At 52.8% G+C, this 27,453-nt stretch overlaps 1 protein-coding gene across 7 annotated transcripts in view; it reads right to left on the bottom strand.

The window, feature by feature from the left end:
- The window catches only part of CBFA2T3 (CBFA2/RUNX1 partner transcriptional co-repressor 3), a 94,803-nt gene that overhangs the window by 49,366 nt on the left and 17,984 nt on the right, over positions 1-27,453 (bottom strand). For 2 of the 7 annotated variants that reach the window (XM_066349674.1, XM_066349675.1), the window contains exon 1: positions 12,525-12,892. The exons of 4 other annotated variants lie outside the window; for them this stretch is intronic. The gene's annotated coding sequence lies outside the window, so the exon portion shown is untranslated. Of the gene's footprint in view, positions 1-12,524; positions 12,893-13,584; positions 13,719-27,453 lie in introns of those variants that run through there. One more of the 7 variants, XM_066349676.1, reaches the window with a different exon arrangement.

Here is a 27,453-nt window from a genome sequence, read left to right as displayed (position 1 = left end):
TTCTCAGGGCTACGGCACCTTCATCACCAGCACGTCCCTTAGGCTGACCCCCCTGAGGCTGGGAAATGGGAAGGCCCTGACTGCCGTCAAGGCCGTGGGGTGTGCACACCCTACCCACCTGGGTAATGTGAAAGTTTTAATATGACTTTTTGAGAGGCTGAGGAGGATAGTGGGTAAAGACAAGGCTCCCCGTCCATCTCCCAAATGTCCTCACACCTGCCAGCAGGTCCTTAAGGCAGCGGCAGGAGGGACCCTGGCTGCAGAGCGGCCTCCGCTGCAGTGCGTGCTCCAGGAGTGTCTGCAGGACTCGCTTTCCCCTTAACTCAGACCTGACTCACCTACCAGGACGCAGAGCTTCTGGAAGCTGAGGGGGAGGGTTTGATCAGAGTAACACATCCGATGCGGAAAGGTGAGGAGCAGATCAGGGTTATTCTGGCTCCTGAGAGAGATAAGGAACTCCTCCTTTGATATCTAGCTGGACAAGCCTCTCCCTCCAGCACCAAACTCCATCAGAATGCCTGCAGGCCCCACCTGGTCTCTGAAATGTCCATCTTCTGACCCGTCACTGTGTACGTAGGTTTCAGGAGACAAGCAACCACCCTTCCACTTGGCAGTGGTCAGCAGGCCAAGCCGTGGGAAATGTTTTGACACAGAGGTTCGCCACATGTCATACCAATACAGATGACCTGTGGTCAGCTGAGAGCTTTATTTAGGAAGGACGTGGGTGAGCCCTGAACCTGTCAGCTGTGGGGCCGAAGACAGACCAGGGGGACGGTTTCACGTGCCTTGTGGGGCCTCACCATGGGCTCCTGCACAGAGGGGTTCAGTGACCCTGAAGCTGATCAGCCAGTAGGCCCAGCTGCGAGTGAGAATCTTGCTCAGGGACAAACTGGTCGCTGCCATGTAGTTATCAGGGTGACAAGTCATAAGACAAAGCTAGGCTCATGGAAAACTCTCTGTCTTTTAGTATTCACACCACCACCCCTGACCAGATAAAGTCCTCGGGGCCCACAGCTCAGCTCCCATGCCTTCTGTCACCTCTCAGCCCTCCTCCCTGCCCCTTCCCACCTACAAGGCCTCCTACCTGGTCCTCAGATGTGCCTCTGGGCCTCTGTGCTGCTGTCACCTGTGCCCGAGAGGCTGTGCCCTGATGGCCACCTGCTTCCCTCCCCTTCCAGATTTCAGCTCACCGTTACTTTATCAGAGAAGCCTGACTTGACTGGACAGTAACCTTCCACCCAGCCTGCGACGCTCCGTGGGGCCCTCAGTGGAGAAAATATCATTTGTCTCCTTCATTTACTGTTGGTCTCTCTCCAAGCAGAGTAGCAAGCCCCTTCGAGGGCAGCAGTCTGTCTGATTCTGGAGTAGCGCCCATGAGCAGCAGGTGCTCAGTGGTTATTTGTGAAAGGAGTCAATATGCACCCACACCAGTTGCATTCTAATGGGAGACTTGTCTTAACTAAATGTCACCCAGCTTCATGCCAACGTCTCATAGGCTAGGTAGCAATGTCCCCCACCTCAGGGTCAGCCTCCTGGGCCTCATTTAGGGAGGAGACAACAGCTGGAACCTGGAGTCACTGTGGTCTACCGATCGTGGTCAGAGGAGAAAGGAGGGGACTGAATTCCTGCTGCACATTGAGAGCTACATTGTCTCATAATTTGGAGAGAAATAAAAAATAATTATCTATGTACTCTGGCCAAGATCTGGGTGTTCCAATTCTTCCCTGTGTCCAGACAGACTGGGGAAAGGGAGGGTCCATCCATCCTTCTCCAGACACCTCCCCACAGGACTCCTGCCCTGCGTGAGGTCAGTCCGGCGTGCCCAGGGTGACTGACAGCAGCTGCATCAGCTGATGGGTGCCACACTGCCAGGGTCCTGTCCTGATTTCACATCTGACAGCTTTTATATTTCTCTGGGCATCTCCCTGCAGGAGGTGGGCTCTAGTCCTCTCCTATCCACACCTCATTGGCTCCTTATATATGAGAAGTCCCTTGTCCTGGGCAGTCAGGAGGAAGGGCCACATGGAGGTGCCCTGTCAACAGTCGCCACACCTGGCACCAACACTGACCCAGGATGCCCTGCATAGCTGGGCCTTCTGTGCCAGTGGCCCCAACTGCCAAGGCCACTGGCCAAGGCTCCAGATACCCTGAGGCAGAGACACAGCGTCCCCGTCAGGCCGTGTCTGAACTCCTGCCCCACGCACCTGGGGGCACGGCGTGTCCATGGTTGTTTGTGGCAGTGGGAACTGGGTGACTTCTCTGGGAGTGCACAGAACCTGTTCTGGGGAATGTGTCGGGGATCACATGGTGTGGGGTGTGTCCTCTCCTGCCTCTGAGCAAGGACTGGCCTGAAGTGGGCCTTTGTTTTTGTTTTTGTTTTTGGATTTTTCTGAAGCTGGAAACGGGGAGAGACAGTCAGACAGACTCCCGCATGCACCTGACCGGGATCCACCCGGCACGCCCACCAGGGGCGATGCTCTGCCCACCAGGGGGCGATGCTCTGCCCCTCCGGGGCGTCGCTCTGCCGCGACCAGAGCCACTCTAGCGCCTGGGGCAGAGGCCAAGGAGCCATCCCCAGTGCCCGGGCCATCTTTGCTCCAATGGAGCCTTGGCTGCCGGATGGGAAGAGAGAGACAGAGAGGAAGGGGGGAGGGTGTGGAGAAGCAAATGGGCGCGTCTCCTATGTGCCCTGGCCAGGAATCGAACCTGGGTCCCCCGCACGCCAGGCCGATGCTCTACCGCTGAGCCAACCGGCCAGGGCCTGTTTTTATTTTTTTAAAAATTCATTTTAAAGAGAAGAGGGAGAAAGAGAGAGATATAAGGGGTGGGGGGAGGAGCAGGAAGCATCAACTCCCATATGTGACTTGACTAAGCAAGTCTGGGGCCCTGAACCGGCGACCTCAGCTTTCTAGGTCAACGCTTTATCCACTGCGCCACCACAGGTCAGGCAACCAAGCCCTTGAGCAGCGTTTGTTCGGGAGAGAACAGTGTCAGGTGTGCAGACTGCCCAGGATGACCCTCAGCTGCCTCCCTCCGTGGCCCCCGTGCAGGCAGTCTCAGCGACTCCGGCAATGGGAAGGAGAGTTGGCAATGAGATAACTGTTGGTGGAATCAAATACAGCGACAGCTTGCAGGCAGACGAGCTGCTATTCAAACAAACCTCTCCAAGTCCCTGGCGAGGGTGTCCCCACCAGCCAGAGACCCTAGGCATCAGTGCCTGTGAGACGTAGTGGAGGGCACCCAGGTGGGACATGTTCCTAGTCCTCAGAGCTTACTGCATAAGGTACTTGCCCGGACTCCGGGGGGTTGTGGGGAACACACAGATAGAACTCCTGCCCTTGCAGAACTGACTGTCTAGGAGGGAGACAAAAAGTGACGTGCAGAACAGACACAGCATAGGGAGGCCGGGGTGCCGGCAAGAATCAGCAGGGGCAGGGCACTCACTGAAAAGGGACCTCAATGCGAGACCCAATGGAGGGCAGGTGGAGCCAAGCAGGTGTCAGGGAGAGAGCACTGCAGGCAGAGGAACTGCTAGTGCAAAGATCCTGGGGTGGGAACGTGCCTGCCTGTTTGGGAAACGGCAAGAAAGGTGGATTTCAGTGAACTGTGGGGCAGGGTTGTGTGGCCTCGATGCCACTGCCACAGTACGATCTGTCCCTGGAGGGGCTGCATCTGACCGGCTTTGAACAGGACTTCTCTTGCTGTCACATGAGGACCCCAAGCTACCTCCCAAATGAGGGGCAAGGATAGAAGCTGGGAGACCAGGTGCAGAATCTTGTTCATGCCATGAAGGTTAGATGCAGGTGCCAGGGAGATTCAGTAACTGTTTGTGGAACCAAATACAGTGACAGCTTGCAGGCAGATGAGCCGCTGCTGTTCAAACAATCCTCTCCAAGCACCCGGCAAGGGCGTCCCTACCAGCCAGTGACCCTGGACAACTGTGTTCATCACCCCAGGCCATGATGCAGTCACCTGTGAAATGAAGATGGCCAGAACCACCCTCACAGGTTTACGGGAGGACCCAGTGACACGCAGGGAAGCCTGGGCAACCAGAACAGTTGGCTCTTCTTAATTCACCCCTTGAAGCCCAGAGGACGAGTTAAACCCAGAGTGAGCATGACCCAGCAATTCCTCTCCTAGGTGTTATACCCAGAAGAACTGAAAACATATGTTCACCCAGAAACCTGCACATAAACGTTCACAACAGATTATTCACAAATCCCAAAAGGTCAAAACAACCCAGATGTCCACCAACTGATGATGGATACGCGACACGCGTCTACCCGTGCAACCGAACTTCCTTCAGTCGTTAAAAGGGAGCGAGGTACTGACACTTGTGACAACAGGGAGAAACCTCAAAACATTATGCTGAGTGAAAGCAGTCACAAAAGGCCACATATTGCACGATTCTATTTATATGAAATGTCCAGAATAGGCAAATCCATCGAGACGGAAAGAAGATTAGAGGTTGCCAGGGGCTGGGGGAGGGGAGAGGGAAGTGAACACAAATGAGTATGAGGTCTCTTCGGGGAGACGTGAATGTGCTAAATGCCACTGAATTGCACACCTACAGATAGCTAAAATGGTGGAACGGAGGTTCCTTAAAATATTTAAATTAGAACGACCCTGTGAGCCAACAATTCTACTTCTGGGCACATACATACCCAAAAGAATGAAGAGCGGGATTTGGAAGAGAGATATTTGTACATCTATGTCCATGGCAGCTTTGTTCACAATAGTCAAAGAGTGGAGCAACTCGTGTCCGTCGATGGAAGAAGGGGTTAATCCGATGTGGTCTCTCCATATAACAGAGCATTATTCAGCCTTCAAGAGGAAGGACATTCTGATGCATGCTACACCATGGGTGATCCTTGGGGACGTTTATGCTCAGTGAAATGAGCCAGTCACAAAAAGACAAATACTACACGATTCCACTTATATGAGGTCCCTAGAAGAGTCAAATCCACAGAGACAGAAAGTACGATGGTGGCTGCCAGGGGCTGGGGAGGGAGATGGGGAGTCAGTAGGTAATGCGGACAGAGTCCAGTTTGGGAAGATGAGAATTCCTGCGGATGGATGGTGTGGTGGTTGTACAACAATGTGAATGTATTTAATACCGCTGAACTGTACACTTAAAAGTGGTTAAGATGGTAAATTTTATGATCTGTGTATTTTAGCACAACTAAAAACAACCCAGTGGGGAGACTGAGGCCAGGCAAACTACAGCTTCTCTACCCCCTCCCCGCAGTGGCCTTTCTGTGTTACTAACAGCACTGGGCTGAGGAGCCCAAGCTCAGTGTGAGGAACACAATGTGTGAGGGGGCCCTGACCTGCAGGTGGCACTAATGTGGGAAGGTCACGGCCTCCCTGTTCCAGGCTCTGTGCTCTTGTCCACCTGGTGGACAGAGTAAGTAGGCAGGGAGGGCGGCTTTCCTACGGTGGGTGATCCTGGGAACGAGGACAGCGGCCAGACCCTGGCAGGCTGGGGAGGGGGGGGCCTTATCCCCACCTCAGAACACACACTACACATACATAGGAGTGCCTTTAGGGGGAAAGGAGGGACCTTATGGAAGGTCTGCCCATATAATCTTCTAAACCAGGAGGTCTAATGGGGCTGAAGGCCATTGTAATGTGAGGAATACCACACAAGAAAGGAGTCCATGCACCTGGAGGGGGGGGAGGCGTCTCAGGCTCTGTGAAGCTGATAAAAACCCTCCGTATACATGACATTAAGATACATCAAGTCCAAGACCTCACAGTTATCCCCTCGACCTAGAAGCCAACCTGTAAGCTCTGACTGTGACTCAGAAAGGGAGTCAAGTCACCCTGACCAATTGTGCCAGGTGCTTGGTGGGTCCCTCCACCAGATATGTAGCAACCGTGATTGTTGAAATTCCAAAAGGAGGTTTCACACGGACAGAAAGAAGCTGAAGCTCTAAGAAGCCACAAAAATGCCAAAGTGAAGGGTTAGCATGTGGGCTAGATTAGAATTTGGGCATTTGACCCCCCCACCCCCCATAACTAGGCTCTTCCATGCCAAATCCATGCAGATGTAAAGTGACAGGCATCCTGGGACAGTCCATGTAGATGTACAGTGACAGGTGTCCTGCAACAGCCCATGTAGGTGTGTACTGACAGGCATCTTGGGGACAGTCCGTGTTGATGTATAGTGACAGGCATCTTGCAACAGCCCATGTAACTCTACAGTGACAGGCATTTTGGGAGAGTCCCTGTCGATGGTAGTGACAGGTGTCCTGGGGACTCTCCATGTATTTATGTAGTAAACGGAGTTCTGGAAACTGTCCATGTAGATGGTAGTGAGAGACATCCTGGGACAGTCCGTGCAGGTCTGTAGTGGGAGGTATCTGGGAATAAAGTTCTATCTCAGAGGCCTTTTCTGGCCCCGTCAGTGGATACTGACTTTAGTCAGTCTCTGGGGTGTGGGCCCTGGGTGGGGCAAGTCTGTTCTGACTTCTGTGCTGGTTCCCACCTGAGCCTCAGTCACACTCAGACAAAGTTCCCACGTTGTCATAGTGCAGCTGGGCCAGCACGGGCAGGTGGGGATTGAAACCTGGCATGCCCTCCTCGGCTGTTATCAGCTCTGGTCATCTAGACCTGCAGGGGCTCTCCTACGAGTGCCCCAGGGCAGGCAGGTGCAGGTCACACTTCCTTGTTCTGCCTGGTTTCACTCCCCACACACACATGATCCCAGCGTGCTCAGCCACACACACAAGGGCTCCTGAGGCCAGGCCACAGTCCAGCCACGGTCCACAGAGGGAGCTGCTACCCCTCTAGCAAGGCCTGGAGGGAAACCACCACCAGCCATTTGTGAGCCTGGTGCGGCAGAGACACACAGGCCCTGGGGTTCGATACCTGGGTTCCCGAGTGGAAACTCCACCTCTGCCACCAAGTAGCTGTGGGAAGTGATGATCCCAGCCTAACTTTCCTCTCTGTGAGATAGGAGGGGAATGAAGCTTGTGTCCTCAGGTAGCACAGAGCATACCCTCAGTTCTGAGCTAACTGTGTCTCCAGGTGTGGGAAGGTGGGTCAGCAGGTATGGGGACTCAGGAGCAGGGAGAGTAAGCCCCCTACCCAGGGCTCACTGGCAGGGAGAAACAGGGTGTGAGTTCAGAGCCATTTGATGTCCCACCCACTAGTGAAACCCAGGACAGCACTGTATGTCCCACCAGAGAGGGGATGTGACAGCCACTTCCACAGCCAGTAACCACATGCCAGACACACATCCATCTTTCATATCTTATCTCGACCTGAGGAGATAGGAGCCCTGTGACTGCATTTTGCTTTTAAACTAAAGACACAGAGAGGGTGAGCGATTTGCTGATGGTCATACAGCCACTGAGAGGGGAATTGGGATTCAAATCCAGCCAATGGGATTTAGATAAGCCGGCATGTTGCCCATTCCCCTCTCCACTGCCTCAGAGAATGGGGCAAGGGCTCTTGGAGCTGAACAAGGAGCTGTGGTCTCCTCTGGTCCTGAAGACCGCCCCTTCCCTCTCAACACCTCCCTTCCCTGGTCTGTAAGAGGGGCCCACACACCTGGAGGACTTCCTTTTCCTGGTTGCTCCCAGGTCGGGACCATTGGGTGAGAGCTTTCTTGTGAGTCCACATGTCAGCCAGGACCATCAGAGCAGGAACTCTCTTGACCTGCCCTGAGAGGTCCAGGAGCATCTCTTCTCATCCATTCTCCGCCTGCCCTGCCCCCACTGTGGACTTTTCTCTGCTCAAGTAAACAGAAGAATGCCCCAGTGCCCGGACATCCTCCCCAAACATCCTCCTGCCACATCCACCACACTCCCAGCCTCAGGGCAGCCAGGGTGGCTCTGAGCACCTCAGCCTCTGGGAGGCTGACGGTGTGTGTGGACAGGGAACAGGACGGATGCAGGCAGCGAGAGTGTATGGCTGAGCAGCAGAGGGGGCGCTGGTGCCTTGGCAAAGAGACATCTTCCTTATTACGCATCTTTGTTTTCCTTCCAGTGACATCTGGCTCACCGTGAGGTCCCACGAATTACGAAAAGCAGAAGTCTTAACTTCTGTTTTATTGCTGCAGGAAACTGTGCTGCAAACAGTGCAGAGGGGAGCACGTTCTGGTTCTCGCATGTCTGAGGCTCCAGCCCATCCCTGCACCCTGCGTCCTGGGTCTGGCTGTGAACTCAGAAGAAGGAACGAGGCACCAATTATTTATCACTTTCATCATCATAAGTTTCCATCCTCAACGCCAGGTCTCTGCCTGGGTCTTTCCACTGATGCTGTAAGGGCGGCTTCCACTCCAGGAATTTGTTTCCAGACAGCAGAGCCCTGCTTGCATTAGTGTTCTTGGCTAAAGGCGGCCTTCAGAGGCACTTGGGGGCTGGGCCTTCTTCTGCAGCCCCTGTCCTCCATGTGGCCTTATCCAGGCTTCATGTAATGGGGAAGAGGGTCCCAGCCCCAGGGAACTATAGAAGTAGAAACTGGCCTGCTCTTTTTGCCCAAAAGTCTGCGGGCATGACCCCAGGAAGATTTGGAGGTGTGGTTCACTGAAAGCCACAAGCATAAGCCAGAAAAAGCCAACAAGCAACTGATTTCTTGCAATACACAGCACGATGCCCACCCAGCTAGGAACTGGGAGACCCAATCTCCTAGAAGCTCTGACATAGTCCAGAAGAGCCTACCAACCCGTCTGAGCTGCCCCCAGTGAGGCCCAACCCTCAAAGGCCACACCCACCAATCATGAGTTTCTAGCCTCCTCCTGCCCCTCCCTCGGATGACACAGTGGCTCCAGGCGTGGGTGCACATCAGATCTCCAGAGGCTCTGTGTAAGCACGTGCCTGTGGGTTCCACACAGACCCTCAGGATTCCGAACTTGGAGCAAGCTCCAGAAGCTTGCCAACCTCCGCACTATGGGAGCAGCAGTGTGGTGCCTGCCCCCCTGCCTCTGGGGAACCTCTTTGGGCCTTAGCATTCCAGTCTGGAAAATGCGACAGCAAGGGTGCCTACCTTCAGGGTTGTTATGAGGTTAAATGAAAGGAAGCATGCCAGCACAGAGCCTAGCACAGTGTTTCTGCTTGTACTGCATTATTACTACTGTACTCCCTGCATGGCATGACATAGGTGTTCATTCACTACCTGCTCAGTGAATGAGCAGTAGATGACAGACACTTCCCAGGGCCAATTCTGTGCAGTAAGTGCAATCATGGCAAGGCCATACTCTTGCATTTACAAGTGACAGAGTCAGGTCACCTCCCACCCCCCCGCCCTCGCCTCTCAGGCCTGGGAAGTGACACCAGCTGCCCAGAAGTGGATTCCTATCAATGTGATGCTATGTTTGGATGCCTGTTAAAATAGTCAGATAATGTCCAACAGTTTCTAGAGGGTCCTGAACAACAATGATTACCTCCCAGCTCTGGTGTGTAATGGGAACAGCTGGGATGGCGTTGGCATTGGGCATCTGTGACCCAGAGAGGGCAGAGGTGTTCTTCTTCCCCCCACCTCAGGTGCCTGAGGCACATCCAGGTGAGAGTTCGACATTTGAGGCATTAACCCCTGTCAGCACCAAGCAGTTAGCAACCTGCCCCTGCAGGTGTAGGAGGAATGCTGACAGGAAGGCCAAGGATGAGGGCAGGAGGGCCTGGGGCAAGGGAGGCCAGCACAGGGGCCAGGGCCAGAAGCCAGGAGGCAGCTTTCACACTGTTGGGAATGGGAGGGGGCAGTCAGAACCCAGCCTCCCTTCCTGAGCCTGATGGGCCTGCCCTTCTCCGTGCATCTGTGAAATAGGGAAGGTTCCATCAGTTTTGTGGGTGTCAAGCGGACTCAGACAGTGAGTATGAGTGCTGACCAGGGCTTGTCCAATAATAGCTGCTCAATAAGGCGCTGACACTTGGCCTGCTGTTATCAGGGACAGATGCAGGCATGGGTCAGAGCAGTGCAGCGGGCCGCTGAGTGCAGAAGGCAATGAGCAGGACAGAGCTGCCCCACAGAAAAGCCAGTTCCCTCCCTGAGAGCTCCATTAGTAGAGCACCTACTGTGTACAGCTCTTCACCATACTACAGGGAGATGGTTGCTGAGCCTCTTCCCTGCTTTGGAGTCCTAACACACATGTGTGCACTCACGCACACACTGACTGGGGAGGGAATTCAGATCAGTTGAACTCAACCACCATCTGAGTATCCTGGTGCCATGGGAGGCTGAGGATGAATCAGAGGACCCCACTGATGGAGCCACAGGGGAGGGGGAGGTCACTGATGGAGCCATGGGGTGGGGGAGGTCAGTCTAAAGCACAAGGAAGGTTTCAGGTGGCAGGGAAATGCCTTGCTCAGACCCCACCCTTCCTGCTGCCTGGGGGTGTGGGGGTGTGTTGGGGGGATAATCAGCTGGCTGGCTGGTCCTCTGAGAGGTGGCAGCCCTGCTGGCTTGAATCTTGCAGATTAGTGACCCAGCCTTCCGGCGTCTCCAGATCCTTGCGTAGGAAGGAAAATTAATTTCTTCCAGTCATGCAGAAATGAAAATATGTGGAGCCAAATCAGAGAGATTTCCTGGAGGTGGTAACTCAATTATGCGGATAACCCGGTGACAGAGGAAGAGCGTATGGACCCAAAAGGCCTAGTGGGTGGCCCCAGGCAGCTCCAGAGGGTCCTGGAGGGAGACATCTTGCTGAAATCCTCCAGCCCACCAGCCCTAGCTGGGTTTGTGAGCAAGCTGGTATCACACACGTGACTATCCCTTCCTCCCATCACACACAGATCAAGGCACCACCAGAGAGAGCCGGATTCCACCAGAAAATTGGTCCTAATGTGATGTTCTCCAGCCCTGCATCTGTCTAGTTCCTGGGGAGCACAGAATACCACATCTGTCCCCACTGTTCAAGCTTGTCTTCTTTTTCTCCTTTTCCCTTTCAACATACAAAAGTGGGCTGGCCACACAGCTTCCCAGAGAGCTTGGTTCTTTCGGCACAGCAGCGTTGGCTTCACACAACAGAGCCCTCGGTCTCCTGGACCCAACTGAATTTTGGGTCTTTCCTCATCCAGAGGACAGAGGACGGGGTGGGGGTGGGGCAAATGACACAGCTAGACCCCAGTGCATGTCACAGCGCCAGCTCTCTATGAACAAACATGCCCAGGAACTCTGGACGGGACCTTTCTGCCTCTGTCTGTTGCAGAAAGGATGCCAGAGGCTGCCTTGTGTCTGGGACAGGTGAGGGCCTGAGGGTCCCACCCATCTTCCTTCTGCGGTCTCAACCTCAAGAAGTTTCTTGAACCTTGTAGCAACTTGCAAGTGCAATGCTAGGACACAGAATAGCTACCCCCTTTGTCCCCAGCCAACCCCTGTCCTCTGAGGGTGGCTGCCCTGGGAACCTCCTGTTTCTGGGTCTAGGAGAGGAAACACACACCCAGTTAGACATAATGAAGCAGTATCCTGGCCACAGGGTCAAAGACAGGGCCTGACAATTATTCAGATCACCCTACACAGGCGCATAAGGTCTCCTCTATTCTCAAAGGAAATATTTCTCTCCGCGGCCTCTGGAATAGGCCTTAAGTCAGTCAGCCTCAGCCCTAATGATGGGAAATACAGTTTTTTGGGGGTGGGGGAGGCAAGGGTCTCCACACCTGCAGGGGTCTGCCCACTACTCAGTAGCTCTCTGGCCCAGCACACACACAGTTCCCAGGGGCCAGAAGGAGGGGACAGCTTGGGGTTGTGTTCAGAGCTCAGTGGCTCACAGTGTGGCTTGCCACCAGTCCCACTGCCTTCTGCTTCACGTAAGCCCATCTAGGGCTGAATTTCCAGCCATCTGTCCCTCCACATCGGCTCACACCTCCCTCCCTGCCGTTTCCACAGCCTGGCTCTCAGCCTGCCCTACACGCAGATGGACGGTTCCCAACGGGTGTAAGCATAATCACTGCCACGGGGCTGCCCCGGAGGCACCGTGGGCTGTCAGGACCCCGGGAAGGCTTTCAGACTTTCTCTTTCATCCAAAGTGAGGCAGGACCCCTTGGGTGTGTCTGAGAAGACTTCACCCTAAGATGCCTAACTCCTGACCACCACTGCCTGAATGGCAGGGCTAGGGATCAGGGATCAAAACAACAGGGGGAGGGATAGAGGGAGCTCTGACAACCCTCCTCAGCCAGGCCACTGGCACCTCCATTCCTCCTAGGGTCACTCTCTGCGCCTGCACCCCGTCCCCTGTCACCTGGCCCAGGGCCTTTGTGAGAAAGCCCAGATACGCCAGAGTAGCCTGCAGGACTCTCCACCCTCCAAACGCAATTTCCACCTTAACTTTGACCACACCCCCGGGCAGGTCAAGCTCTCAGTCCACCTGGTGTGTGTGTGTGTGGGGGGGCATTCAGCCCAAGTGGGTGGGCGCTGAGTGGGTTGGCCCCACCCTGCCGTGGGCTCCAACTTTGCAAAGTGGGGAGGGGGTGCCAGGGACCGCCGGTTCACTCTGCGTGGCTGCAAGAAGACCCCGGGACGGCAGCCGCAGGCGAAGTCGGGGTGACAGCGGCGGCGGCGCGCGGGACGCATGGGGCACTTACGGTCCGCAGGTCCGGCAGACGGAGGCGATCGCACTTTCGCGACCTGGCTCCTGAACTGGTTTTTCCTTCGAACTCGGTACCCGCCTCTGTTAACTTGGGGGCGATCCGCGCGCTGTCTTCTCCCGCCGCACCAGACTCAGGAGCGCCGCGGGGCCGGGGCGCGCGGGGCGGCCGCCTGGGCCATGCCCGGGCTTGGCTCCGGCCTCTCGCTCCGCCCGCCCGGCTGCTCGCGCGGGAACAAAGCGCGAGCGCCGCCCCGGGCGGTCTCTGGCCTCCGCGGCCCGCGCCGGGTCTTGCCGCCGCGCCTTTGGCTCGCGGGCGCCCGGCTCAGGCTGCAGCGCGCTCGCCGGAGTGTCTCACGGGGCCCCGCGGCCCCCGCCCCGCGCGCTCCGCCTCCGCCTCCTGCCCCCCACCGCCGCCGCTGCGCCACCTGCCTCCCTCTCGGCGCCCATCGCACTCGGCTCCGCCCCGGGGCGCCGGCCGCGGGAGAGGGGCCTGGGCTCCGTACGGGGCCGGCTCGGGAGAGGGGCTCCTACCGCTGCCGTCCCCGTCCCCGTCCCCGCCCTGGGGCAGACGTGGACCCCAGGGTGCTCCCTGCCAACTCTGCCGGGGGATCCAGGGTGGGCGCAGCCGGCGGCTCCGAGCGCGGCTGCGAGTGTGGGGGCTGCTCCGGCGGATGGGAGTGGGGTGACTGCTGGTGCGCCGGGTGCCGAGTGTGTGCGGGGTAGGGCGCGTGGTGCCGGGGGTGGTGCCGCAGGGTCCTGGGGGAGCGCTTTTCTGTTGTGGGGGAGCGCAGGGTGCAGTGGAGAGAAGGATACGCGCTGCCCTGTAGCAGGGGGTGCCGGCGAGGATAGCACTGGGTGCCACGGAGTGTGGATAGCCGAGTGAGTGTGCGGGAGCGCGGGTTGCCGTGGGGGTAGCAGTGTGGATGTCGTGCAGGGAGCTCAGGTGTCGTGCGTGGCTGGCCCCACGCTCGCGCCCACCCTCGCGGGCTCCGCAGGCCGCGCCCCAGGCGGGCGGGCGGGGGCCTGGAGATGAGCGCGTGGCCGCACACACCCACCTCTTGTAGTCGGCGACCGCCTGCCTCGCAGTTTTAGGAGTCGAGGCGTCTGGCGTCCTGGCGGGAGGAGGGCGGGAGACGAGCTGCAGGCACCCCTCCTCCGACCACGGGCCCGCCTGCCGCGTGGCCCGGGAAGGGCCGGGTCGCCTCCACGCTCTACCGGCAGGGGGCGCCCTCCCTCCGCCGCCTGCCGGGGTCCGCTTGCCCCACGAGCGAGGTCTGGGAGTTAACCAAGGCAAAAATGCAGGAAGCGCAGAATCCCGCGCTCTGGGGCCTCTGTGGGCCTCGGCAACTGCACGTGCTTTACTCTGATTTGCATATCATTCATTTACTGCCAACCCTCAGGAATGCCCCAGGTGGCTGCCCTGGGCCTCTTGCACCCCACTTCGCTCTTCTTATCTCCCCCCCACCCCACTTCTCCATTCACATCTGCTTTACCTCTTTACCTTAAGTGCTTTGTGGTATATCTGATGCATTTGCCCAGTTAATACATTTTAGTAAAATCGATGTCTTTTTCTTCCCTTCCTCCCCCAAACCACACACATTTTATTTCTTAGAGGCAAGCTGGGGTCCCAGGGTCATGGTTTTAGGAGACAGAGGGGCCAGAACTTCAGAACAGCAGGGCCCTGATTTGCATCTCATTTGGCATAAATCTGCATGTGAAGGTCCAAGGTCCCCAATTCTCAAGTATAAAAAATAAAGCAATATGCCAAAAAATATCCCAGGTTTACTCCATGGGGCTGATTCTCCCTAACTCTTGGCCTCTCCTTGACTGCGCTCTGCCCACCAGAGCTGAGCGGGCAGATGAAGCCACCAGAAAAGGACTGAAGGCCGGAGAGGGGAGGACTGCTCCTGCCCCATCCTCCTGTGGCCACTCCCAGGGGCACTGGGTAGGGGTCTGGTCAACTGAGTCATCAAGTAGTCACTGGCCCCCCACCAGTCTCTTTACATCCTGGGCTCTGTCCTTGTAGCAATAATAGCGGGCATGGTGAAACACAAATGTCTGGCATCTGCTATTTCCATGGCTTTCAGAATGTGCTTCAGTGTGGGAAGAGCGAAGGGTCTTGAGCCCATTTCACAGAATGTGGATCTAAAAGTGGTGGTCATGTTGCTTAAGGCCACAGATTTTATGCACCAATATTTATTGATGCTGAATCCCTTCATGGACTGAGATAGCATTAATTTTAAGATGCACCAGTATTTTATGGGCCACTAAGAAATGAGAACATTTTGTTATAATCCATAGATGCCTCTAGATTTCAGAGATGTTAGCAGGGAAAAAAGTGGGCCAAGTGGGGCAATGAGCAGTGGACAGAGAGCCTGAAGTAGCCTCAGGGGTCTCTCAGCTGGGTAGGGAGGTAAGTACCTCCCCAAACAACCACTGAATTCACATGGAGCATTAGCTGAAGCTGGACTCAACCTGGGCCTGGGATCCCCTGCAACATGACCCCTACAGACAACACATCATTGTCTCAGTTCTTTGTGCTAAATTACTAATTGCAATGCTGATTGGAGCAGGGTGCTGAAAAGCATTTGAGACAAGACAGATCTCGAAATAATGAAAATAAAACTGCCATCATCAGAGGCTCTAGGTCAGTCTGAAGAGGAAAGGCTACCTCGTTCCCAACTGTGGCTGGTGGTAAGAAAGACTCCGGCAGAGGTAGGGCTTCTTCCTGTGCTGTGACTGGATGGACCAGTGACAGTCTCAAAGAGTCATGACAGTAGCTGTCGGCATGGAGGAGGATTTGCTAGAGGCTGACACTGAGCTGAGCACTGTCTCTGCACTTTCCCACTTTTCACCAATCTGCCAGGCAGATGCTACTGGGACCCCCATTTTATAGGTGGAGGGACTGAAGCTCTGACAGGTTGCACAATTCGTCCACAGCAACAACGCCTACATGGGTGGAGGTTGAGTACCATGCAGCCTTCTCACCAACTTGGTTTCCCTGTTGTCTCCCATGGATTGGTTTCTCACATTAGAAATGGCCTACTCACAATTCCTGGGCACTGTGAGATGACATTTAAGGAGAAAAACCTCATCCCTGTCCAAAAGACATGCAGTCTGGTGAGCAAAGCAAAACTCACCTACCAGGAAACCCAGTCATGGGCAAGTCAGAGCCAAGGCAACATGCCACCCTAAAGTACTGGACAGAGGGGCACAGAACAGGAGGGCTGCAGCAGAGAACAGTGGAGTTGGGTGTAAGAGTGCCCCTGTGCAGTCCCAATGTGCCAGTGTCTATAGTGGCAGGAGTCCAAGTCACTTAGAAGAAACCACCTTTCTGTCCTTCTGGGTTGTGACCTCCCCAGGTGAAGCCAGCTCTCCACCAGCCCCCTCCTCAACCCTCTGGGGAGGGAACTTCTGCTCTGCAAAAGACACTATTAAGAAAATGAAGAAACAAGCTATAGACTGGGAGAAAATATTTTCAAAATACATATCTGATAAAAGACTGTTATCTAAAATATACAAAGAACTCTTAAAACTCAGCAATAAGAAAACAAATAAGCCAATTAAAAAACGAGCCAAAGATCTGAGCAGACACCTCACCCAAGAAGATATACAGATGGCAAATAAGCACATGAAAAGATGCTCAACATCATATATCATCAGGGAAATGCAAATTAAAGCAAGATATCACTGTATACCTCTTAAAATCACCGAAATCCAGAACACTAATAACACCAAATGCTGGTGAGGATGTGGAATAACAGGAACTCTCAATTTATTGCTGGTGGGATGCAAAATTGCGCTGCCACTTTGGAAAACAGTTTGGCCGTTTCTTAAAAAAAAAAAAAGAAACATGTTCCTACCATATGATTCAGCAATCATGTCACTTGGTATTTACCCAAAAGATTGAAAACTTATGTCTACACACAAATCTGCACACGGGTGTTTATTGCCCAAACTTGGAAAAAACTGAAAAGTCCTTCCAAAGGTGAAGAGATAAACAAAATGTGCTCCATAGACAATGGAATATTATTTATCAATAAAGAGAATGAGCTATCAAGACATGAAAAGACCTGGAGGAAACTTAAGTGCATGTTGCAAGTAAAGAAACCAGACTGAAAAGGCTTCAGACTGTATGATTACAACTCTATGACATTCTGGAAAAGGCAACACTATCGAGACAGTAAAAAGATCAGTGGTTGCCAGAGATTGGGCGGGGGGGGGGGGCCTGAGTAGATGGAGCACAGAGGGTGTTTAGGGCAGTGAAACTACTCTCTGTATGACACTATAATGGTAGATACATGTCATTATACATTTGTCCAAAACCATTCTATAATGCACAACACCAAGAGTGAACCTAATGTACACCCTGGACTTTAGTTAATAATAATGTATCGGTTTTGGCTCATTAATTGTAACAAATTGTCACACCAATGAAAGATGTTAATAAATAGAGGGAACTGGGGGGATGGTGATATTTGGGAACTCTGATTTCTGCTCAATTTTCCTATAAACCCAAAACTACTCTAAAAAACTAATCATATTAAAATAAAAACAGCAGCCAAAGAAAAAGAGATATTAATGACATTTTAAAGGGTGTGAGCAGCTGAAAAAACATATATGGATAGCCTGCTTAACCCCTGAGTTATCACACAGCTCCTTTTTCTCGTAATGCATATTTCTATCTGACCCAACAGAATGTTATCCTAATATATTTTCAGTTTGAAAGTCTTTTGATTCCCCTATTACACAAAACTATGTAAATAAATTAGAATGTCAAGATTTAAACATTTTCTTGTGTAAAAATTTGTCTTCTGGATTGGATTATCATTACAATTATCAGTAGTATGCAGCTGATACAAATAATGTGAATTTGTATACATTTTGAGAATTATTATATAAAAAGTATATTTTTTATTGTAAATACCTCTTCTATAAAGAGGGATGAGGCTTTTTTTTTTTTTTTGAGTAGTTTGTATATATGTACATGAACATTACTTATTGCCAGGAAAACACAGAGTTGAACATTAATTCCATTCCTAGTGTGGGTTTTTAATGTGAAGCCCGAGAAACCTCAATCACATAAATAAATCAGGATGAAAGGCTGCTTGCTCTAGTGACATCACTGTGGCCTCCTTCTGACAGTTAGATGCCCTGAACCACAAGGTGACCAGTCATAAAAATGATTTTGAATGACTATCAGCTGACAAGTTCATAGTCTCCCTTCAATTTTGTTGCAAGCAAAGCCTGGAATTTGCCAGAATTGCTAACAGATGTGTTTGCTGCAATTGCAGGGACAGGGGTGAGGCACCATCACTGGGCCCAGGCCTTCTTTTGGGAAGTGAGAGGGGTGACTATATAAAGGACACTGGGAAAGGGGATAATGCTTAGGCTCAAGTGTGCGGGGGCGTCCCGCTCTGGCCAACAGGTGTGGACAGCAGATTCCAGGGCTCTAGGTTGACTATGAAGAGAAAGAAACCGAAAGCAGAGGAAACCCTGGCTCTAGCCAGGAAGCTTCTTGCCCTCAGGAGCATCTCTTGGCCTTCTCTCCAGGCCCCATGCCGGAGACTGGCCCAATGGGGATCCAGGGTATAGCCCCTTATACAGAAGGGGAGGTTCACCCAGAGCCCAGGCAGAGACACACCAGGAAGGCCACATGGGAAGGCCATGGGATCAGCCTGTCTTCCTGGCATCAAGGCAGCAGCATAAAGTTGTGCAGGAAGCACACTGCCCCGGCCAATGAGGCAGGTGCAGCAGCATCGGGGGCAACAGCACCCTCCTCTGTGCACACAAAGATGGCTCGTCCTGTCAACAAGCAACCCGCTGTAAGACTCATCTGAAATGCCTTCTTGGGGTGTCCACAAGGAGCCCTGCCTGCCTGGGCCCTGGTGAGAATGGCCCACCACCCTACCCTGCACTACATCCCTCTTCTTCCTTGCAAGCACAACCCTCAATTGGTTTAGGACAGAGGTCTTCATTTCTCCCCAATTCAGCCACTCTAGGACGTCACCGAGCCCTAGACCCAGCCGGCCAGCACCCATGCTCCTGCCTGTTCAGAAAGAAGCTCATTTCTTTGCTGGCAAATGGCTCAGGTGTGAGCGAGGAGCTTCTGGGGACTTCCCTACCTCCCACATGCAGGAAGGAAACTGCAGCCTTCTGAACTGAGTGTCTGGAAGTGACCCTGAACTTGTCTCTGCCTTGTGGCTACCACCCTGAGGATGATGCTGTCTTTGGGGAGAACACAGACCGAAAGAGGTTCCTCAGAGTGCTGATCAAGCTACTGAGTCAGTCAACGTTGAAACCCCCACTACTTCTGGACTTGCTATTTTGATAATAAATTTTGTTATTAGTCAATATGGTTTTAGCTGAGTCTTCCGTCTCTTGCCACCAAAAGCACCCTGTCACTATGCCTTCCTTGATCTCGGTCATCTGAGGATCACTGTGACTTATCACTCTTGATGTACAAGGTCTCCAATTTTAATACACAGATTGTGAAATGAAGACTCTTACAGAATCAGAACTAGGGTGGCAAAAATTTAAGGAGGCACCAAAGAACTCCGTGTTCGTTAAAAATCCCATTTTAACCCAAATATTAAAATTTTGCAACCAATGACAAAAACTCATGATGAGCAAAATATCAAAACTTTAAATGAAGATCAGATTTCCATTACAGATTTCTCCCTTAGGGTAAGGATCCACATGGCTCAGCCTGGCCCCGCCAGCTCCTTTTCCTGGGAGGGGATTAAAGGGCTGGCAGGACCAGGAATCTGCCTCTTACAATCAATCATCAGTCTGCCTTTTTCCTGCGGTGATTCTGGGTGGTTTAAGGCCACACAGTTTGGGAAATAGGATCCCAAAGCAACTTTCAAGCCATTCACGGGCAGGGTTCCCCTCCTTATCACACCAACCATGCAGGTGGGCTAAACTCCTACCTGTATTCTGAGAATGAGTAACAGGCTCCAGGATGCAAATATGCCTTGTCCCAGGGCAGGGGGCAAATATGTGGCTGGCTGCTGTCTTCCTTGGTTAATTCAGAGGTGGACATAGCTACAGCCAGTAGGTGCCTAGTGGGTGCTACCACAAAGCCCAGGCAGGGGAGTGGGATTGAGACCAGAAGGGAGGGGACCAACAAAGGGACCTCATCAACCTTGGGCTCCTGGAGCTCCATCCTCTGGGGATTCTGGGAGATCCTGGAAAAGTCCTCAGAGCTATCACCAGAGAGGCTGGAGGAAGCATATTTATACAGCAGCTCCTGTCCCTTCTGGGTGAGGGCTGCCAGACGCTCACTCCCTGCCTGCTTCCTCCTATGCAGTGGCCAAGGAGAACCATGAGGAGGGCAGAGGGGCAGGTGGCCGGGAACCAGAGGGTGTGCACCAAAGCGGGGGCCTGGTGTGTGTCCAGGGACTAAGGATGTGGTTGGGTATGGGGACAGCTGGCACCAGCTGTGCCTGGACAGACCAGAAGAGACCCCTGATTCCTCCGTGGGGCTCCTTCCACCTGACTCAGCATGCCTCAGGATCCTGGAATCCTGGGAGATGCTTCTGGGGTTCCCAACCATTTGATTCCAGGTCCTTTGTTTTTAGTTATGCCGAAGCTTTAGTTAGGAACACCAAATAAAGAATCAGGATGGTGGTCACGTTGCGAGAATTGTGAAGTCAAGTTCTCCTGGCAAAGTCATCAATTATTGTGTGTGCGAACCAGGCAGCTAAAACCCTCATTCCACGCTGGGCCAAATGCAGCCTCCAGCCAGGCAGCCTCAGAGAGGGAGCTTTCCTGTGTGAAGCAGCCACCTGCCGTCTCCCACATGTGCAGGTGTGGTGCTAGGTGCTTTCAAACACTCTCTCATTCAAACCCTGAATCAAACCTGGTGGCATGTTATAAACAGGTAAGGGACCGAAGGCCAGGAGACCCAGGACTTGCAGGGAGGAGGCAGTGCTAGAATAGAGGCAACTCTGCCCAGGACTGTAGCCCACACCTCTTTATGCTGCACAGCTGCCCACCCTACCCGGCTCCTTCCCCCATTACCTGGCCAGTCACCCCTGCCAACCCAGCCCATTCACACCATGGGTGACAGTCACAGGAAGGAGGCCATGGAAGGGCAGCCCATCTCCCTTCCAGAGTGCAGAAAGGAAGCAAGCAGGAGCACAAGGGGCTGGGAGCTGCTGCAGAGGGGCCGGAAGGTGGGCGTCAGTGCTCTGTATGGTGACCCTGTTCACAGCCGCAGCAGTGCCAGCTCAACCCCAGGCTGCTCTCGCCTGCAGGACTGGACACTTTCACTGCAGCACAGCGTTCTCTACACCCCTGCACTCCTGGTGGCGTTCTCACCCCCACATCTCCTGAGGGATTCTGGATGAAGTTAGAGAAGGAAGGTTTTCACAGACTTATCACCTAGGAACTGTCCCGAATCACAAGGTGTGGCAAAACATTGAGCCTCACTGGTTCAAAGGACCCTGGGCTAAATAATCAGATAGTGTTTCTCAAGTATAGAAAAGGCTAAATTTAAAAATGAAGATGCCTGACCTGTGGTGGCGCAGTGGATAAAGCGTCAACCTGGAAATACTGAGGTTGCCGGTACAAAACCCTGGGCTTGCCTGGTCAAGGCACATATGGGAGTTGATGATTCCTGCTCCTCCCCCCCCCCTTCTCTATAATAAATAAATAAAATCTTAAAAAAAAAAACTTAAAAAAAAAAATGAAGCTATCCAGTGTGGGTGATGGTGCGGGGAAACAGGCTGCAGGAATGTTCATCGGTATTATTTCCTCACTAGGCATTCCAGCAATAGTTATAAAGAGCTGTGCACCAAATGCAGCAATTTCTATACTCACATTTATCTACAGAGGGTGGTTTTTTTTTATAAACAGCACTGTGTAACAATGAAATTAGAAATGATACAAGCGTTCACCTGAAAGCTGCCGTTGGATAAATCCTAGTACCTCTGTGGAACACCATCCCTCTGTTTAACAAGGGAGTGCAGGAGGATATGCTCATGTTCTGTCATCAGATGAGGAGTAAGGAACAAATCCGTGCAGAGTTGGAGGCCCCAGAAGGGTCAGGTAGGAATGCCCAGCTGCCCAAGGGCCCTGCGAGTAGCTGACTTTGCCCCCAATCCCTGCCACTTCCTGCTTCTCTAATTCTCTGATATTTTTTCTAGAAAGGAGCACTGTTGTTTCTGTGGCAGTAGGCAGCCTCATTCACTTATTTATTCCTCATTTCTCTCACTTTCCCAACCTGACTGGAAGTAAGTTACTGAAGCTTTCCGAGCCTCGGTTTCCTCTGTAAGATGGGAACAATAATTGCTGACCGGCTCCCACATTCTGTGTGGCCCAAAGACCAGCGCTGAGTTCTCTCTTATCTATTTTGTAAAATTTCAACTAGGCTAAGCAATGGAAAACATCCCCCAGGAAAACTAACCACCGTGTACATGTAAAAGGGCATGTCAACAGGACCTGGGTGGCTGGGTGGCATTTAAAGTCACGGGAGAAGCATGCACTCTCCCATAGATGCTGTCAGGACAGTGTGCCTTTCCATTTTGGAAAAAACAAAACAAAACAAAACACAACTCTTATATGTATATTCCTCACTTCATTTGGAAAAATAAACTCCACTGGTATTAAAAAAATAAAATGCAAAAAATAAAACAAAGTATTAGAAGAAATACAGGGCACCATATAATATACATTAATAATAAAGGAAACTCAGAAACCTGGGGGGAAAAAGATGGATAGATTTGGCTATATAAACATTAACATTGTGTATCAAAGAGGCCATAAATAAGCCAAAAAATATAGGGGGCAGGCTGGGAGAGGATATTAGCAACATGTATAACAAAGGACTAATAGCACTATATACAAAAACTGCTACAAAGAAGAAAATTATAAACATATAAATGATAAAAATGGGCAAATTGTATAAATAGGTATTTCCCACAAGGAGAAGCACAAAAGAAACTATAAACTTTTACTTTTAGGGTTTTCCTCCCAAACTTCCCCTAAGAGCCATTGATTAGAGTTGGGTCACATTTTGCCAGGTCTGACGATAATAAAACAGAACTAGTAGTTAGTTTTCTGGTGCTCTCACTGGTGCCAGAACATCACCTGCCTGATAGTCCACCTGCATTTCCCTCAGGGCCTTTGCACAGGCTGTGCCCTCCAACAGGGATATCCTCCCAGCCCTTTGCTGCAGGCTCAGAGAGGTTGGGAACCCTCTCATTGAGCTGGATTGTGGGACCTGCCCTTCCTTCATTGCACTTCTAGCGTATTTATCCATGGTTTGTTTGTTCACTATTTCTTTCTTCCCCAGGCAGGGCACGCCTGTCTGTTTACCATCATGTCCTCACGGCCTCACGTGTAGTACACTCTCAATGAGTGTTTAGTGACTGTGTCATCTCATTTAATCTCCATGTAACTCTCTGAGAGGTATCACTATTCTTGTCTCTTTTTTTTAATTTTTATTTATTTATTTTAGTGAGGAGGGAGAGAGAGAGAAGGTGGGGTTAGAAACAGGAAGCATCAACTCCCACCTGTGCCTTGACCAAGCAAGCCTGGGGTTTCGGTCAGGTGACCTCAGTGTTCCAGGTCGATCCCCCATCCACTGTGCCACCACAGATCAGGCCACTATTCTTGTTTTGTTTTATTTTCACTTTTCCTTTTAGCTGAATATTTGGATTTTTCTATAAGTATTTTTGTTTGTTTGTTTTATTTTTACTTTTTTAAGTAAGAAAAATAGCAGCTCATTTTAAAAGCACACTTGCAGTATGTAATTGGCCAGTGCCAGGCCTGCACTTCTCAACTGCTGCTCAGGTCACAGGCTTGCCCACCCCCCTACCTTCCCCCCCTTCCTGGCCCCAGGGCTCAGAAGGCTTGGTGGTAGGTCTTGTAGCTCACCCCTCATAGCCGTGGCGATTAGGCCAAACAAAGGGCATGTGATCCAAGCTGGGCCAAGTACAATCCTTCTGGAATTTTTAAAAACTGGAACAGAGGAGATTTCTCTCTTCTCTGCTGGGAGGCAGGCCTAGCACTGCCTGGGGTCATCTGTTTGGCCAGAGCCAGAGGGTGTTCCCTGAGCACCCGGGCTGGACCTGGAGGGCCCTGAGGCAGTCTCATCCTGCCCCTGCTGGAGCCTGTTACTTGCACTAACACATTTTTGGGTCCTGGGTCCTGCCTGCGCTCTCCAGAGGGGGTGGGGGAAAGTAGGGGGGTGTTGGGAGGTGTCCTGTCACCTGCCACCAGACTTCCTGACTGATACACACCTCACCCTGGCAGCCCTGCTGTGCCCACTGAGCACTGCACCGCAGCTGCTGCAGGTTGCTGAGCTCCCGGAGTGTGAGCAATAAGAACAGGCCTGCCTGCTGCGGTGCCAAGGTGGAGAAGGTCCATTTGTCAGCCTGAGACCTGGGCAGGCCCCGGGATGGATGATCTCCAAGCCCACATACATCTCCCTCTCCGACAGGGCTGTTTATTATCTCTTGAGCCGGGATGCCCTCCAGTCCTTCTGCAGGACACCTGGAGAGCTTCCCACAAGATGAATCTGGTCCTGTCACTCCACCTGAGATAAAGTCTCCCTTGGCCTTGCTGCCTCTCGGATGCGGCTCCACTCCCTCTGGTGCTTACGCAACTGTCTCTGAAACACCCCGCCTGCAAGCTCCTCCCAGCGCTGCTGAGACAACCAATCACAGCCACTCCTGGGTCTTCCCTGGAGGTGGGTGGCCCCTGATGCTAGGGCTCTGGCTTCCTTGCCCCCATTGTGTTCTGGGGTACAAAGAATCCAGAACGTACACAGGGCTCTCTCAAGTTCACCTTGCTGTGCTTGCTGTTGAATGAGTGGCTGAGGGAACGAATGATCGTCCTTGCCCCCAAGGAAAAACCCACCTCTTCCTCATTTGTCTATCAGATATTCCCACAAAAACGCTCCTGCTCCAGGGGCAACAACAGAGGATGAGGAAGCAGAGCAGGAAGTGTGTGCTGGTGGTGGGCTCCCTGGATCCCCCTGTCCACCCTGTCCCTCAGTCTGTCCACAGTGTATTCAGGGCACCACCACTGTCCTCAGTCAGTGACCCTCAACACAGGACACAGAGAAGGAAAGATGGTGCCAGTGGAACGGAGGGTGGAGGGGCTTGTCATACAGGGGAGGAGGCCCCTGAGCCTGCCAGGTAAAACAGCTGATTTCACAAATGGGGAAGCTGAGCCTTCAGGGGGAAGGTCTGTGTTCAGGGCAGAGGTCTCTGCTCCCTCCCCCTGGTCCCTGTGTCTCAATCTAGCAGGAGCGCCACTGCAGGTTCCCCAAGGCCTTTTCTTACTCAGAGGCCTGGACTTGCTCAGGGAAGCAGAAGCCCATCCCGCAGAGTCTGACCTGTGGGACCAGGCGGTCCCTTGCTTTCCCACCCACCCATCTGCTTCCCAGGTGCGGCCAGGAAAGCTGTTTTCTTGACAGAAGAGGCTGGCTATGGATGGCAAGGGCCCCTCTTCCCCTTCTCCTTGCCCTGCCTGGGCACCCGCAAGACAATGAGTGGCAAAAAAGACCAGAAGCAAGCCCTGGGCCCTCAAAGTCACGTACTCCCAGCTGATGAACCGCCACACCTTACTTCTGCTTCCTGCCTCATGTTCCTGGGCCAGACAGTGCCTGGGGATTAATAAAATGAATTAGTGCATGAAGAGCTGATTCAGTGCACCCAGCGTCCTCCCAGGAAGACAAGCCATGGATCCTGCCCTTGAGAAGCTGCGCTCAGTGGCTAACAGATTTCTGGAAAGACCTGGAAGCCAAGCAAGAGCATCAGGGGAGGGTCTGAACTAGGGTGGGCTATGGGCGGGGAGCTCCTGGCAGGGAGGGCGGGTGCAAGTAAGGGGCTCACCTGGGGAGCAGGGAAGGGGCAGTGATGGGGTGAGTTTCTCTGTTCTTGGGTTGTGTATGTGATATCTGGGTGGCAAAGCACTTTTCCTCACTATTCAGTGCCCAGGGATTGGAATTTCTGCCTATTAAAGCCATAATTTACTCCTGGGAAAATAAACATTTGGGTTTGTTTTTGCTGTGACTAAATCTCATGAATCTTTTTTTTTTTTTTTTTGTATTTTTCTGAAGTTGGAAACCGGAAGGCAGTCAGACAGACTCCCGCATGCGCCCGACCGGGATCCACCCGGCATGCCCACCATGGCCCATCTGGGGCGTTGCTCTGTTGCAACCAGAGGCATTCTAGCACTTGAGGCAGAGGCCATAGAGCCATCCTCAGTGCCCGGGCCAACTTTGCTCCAATGGAGCCTTGGCTGCGGGAGGGGAAGAGAGAGACAGAAAGGAAGGAGAGGGGGAGGGGTGGAGAAGCAGATGGGCGCTTCTCCTGTGTGCCCTGGCCAGGAATCGAACCCGGGACTCCTGCACGCCAGGCCGATGCTCTACCATTAAGCCATCTGGCCAGGGCCTCATGAATCTTAAATAAAGTCTCTGGGTTCCCTCGAGGGGACCAGCTCCCACCCTTGCTCTGGCCTTTGGGACCTTGTGGGCCCCAGTACCTCTCCAAGCCTCAGTCCCTGTGCGTCACACAAGGAAATGGGCACCCCCTCACCTGCTAACACTGCATAGACAGCACCGGGGCGGGGGAGATGTGGTTCGGGGTGCCCAGATTGTATGGTGTGCCTCTTCTTCTGGCCACAGGGTATGCTCCTGACCAGACAGGACCCTTGAGAGGGCATCTTTATTCTGGCTTCCTTGGGGCTGGCTAGGAACACCTGGACCCTTCCTGGGTTCAGTACTGAGCGAGAAGAGCTTTCCTCTTCCTGAGCAGCTGAGCCAGGGAGACTATGATTGGGGCTGCCAGTGGTGCCTGCCTGCCGTGGCGCTAGCGCTGGTTTGAGGAACTGAGCCTGCAGGGGAATGGGAGATTAGCAGCACCGAGAGGCGTCCAGCGCTGCACACATCGGCAAGGCTCTTTTTCATCTTCTGAACTAAGCAGTCTTGTTCCTTAGTGATTCTTCTGTGTACTGTCCCTTGGACATGCCTGAGCGTGGTCACGGCCACTTACAGGTGCCATGAACCACCATGACAGGGTTCCCACTTATCAGGATGACCCCCCTCTTCCATCACAACAACATCCCAGTCAAGGGTCACCTTGTGGCACCCCCTCAGCCACCGCTGACAGGCCAGGCCAGCACAGTATACTGTCCCCTTGGAATTTGGGGAGGGGGCTCTGGGATGTCAGCCATGTGGCTCTGTGTGTCAGCCTCCCCCCTCAAACACACCTCTGTACCAGGGCAGGGCTCCCTGGGTCCCCTGCTGGCAGCAAACTCAATACTTGCTAAGAGGCTAGGACAGAATTTAGACAGCAGTGCTGTGCACACAGTGCCAACTTGCATGTCTCATTATCCCTTGCAGCCCAGGGAGGGTGGTGGCAAAGGTGACAGCCAGCACCAGTGTGTCATCTCCCGCCTGTGCAGAGCACTTCACCTGCATTCCCACTCTGAATCCTCACACCTGTCTTTTGTGGCTGTTCTTATTGTCGCCATTATATAATTTGCAAACCAAGACCAAGAGAAGGGTGGTAACACCCCCCCAAACACACAGCATGTGGGCAGTGGGGCTGGCGCCACACCCAGGCTGCCCCACTCTCCCATCTGAGCAAAAAACGGCACAGTCCAAACAATGGAGGATGACAGCCAGAAAAGACTGAAGTCTTGACACACACACTACAATGTGGATGAACCTTGAAAACATCATGCTGAGTATGAGTTAGACACAAAGCCATATGATCCAATTTATGTGAAATGTCTAGAACAGGCAAATCCAGAGACAGACAGTAGATCTGTGGTTGCTCAAGGCTGGGGGTGACTTCTGAGGGTTATATGGTTTCTTTTAAAGGAGATGAAAATGTTCTAAAATTAGATCGTGATGCTGCATGCACAGCTCTGACTATACTAAAAACGACTGAAATTGTACACGT

Source organism: Saccopteryx leptura, chromosome 9 (genome assembly GCF_036850995.1).
Source record: "Saccopteryx leptura isolate mSacLep1 chromosome 9, mSacLep1_pri_phased_curated, whole genome shotgun sequence".
NCBI lineage: Eukaryota > Metazoa > Chordata > Mammalia > Chiroptera > Emballonuridae > Saccopteryx > Saccopteryx leptura.
The sequence above is the reverse complement of the archived record's forward strand: the minus strand, read 5'-3'. Positions and strand labels throughout refer to the sequence as shown.